Below are 270 nucleotides of genomic sequence, written 5' to 3' on the forward strand. Positions count from 1 at the left end.
TTGTGGCATATATAGCTGCTCAGAATAAGCATTTTTTTCGTTCATCGAAAGTAAATTCGGTAAGTGTCGAGCAAGTGATCAATCGATTATTGTATTATGTGTATTTCTATGATATATCTTACTTTATATGTGTGTAAAACATTACAATTGTGTTCAAGATCTATACCAGTTCTGACGAAGGTAGTTCCTAATGCAAAGTCCTGGATTTTGTTCCATTCACATTTCTACATTTGGAAAACCTGTCAATTTATCAGCATTGTTTACTTTACT

The sequence above is a fragment of the Penaeus monodon genome, chromosome 34 (genome assembly GCF_015228065.2).
Source record: "Penaeus monodon isolate SGIC_2016 chromosome 34, NSTDA_Pmon_1, whole genome shotgun sequence".
Classification (NCBI taxonomy): Eukaryota; Metazoa; Arthropoda; class Malacostraca; order Decapoda; family Penaeidae; genus Penaeus; species Penaeus monodon.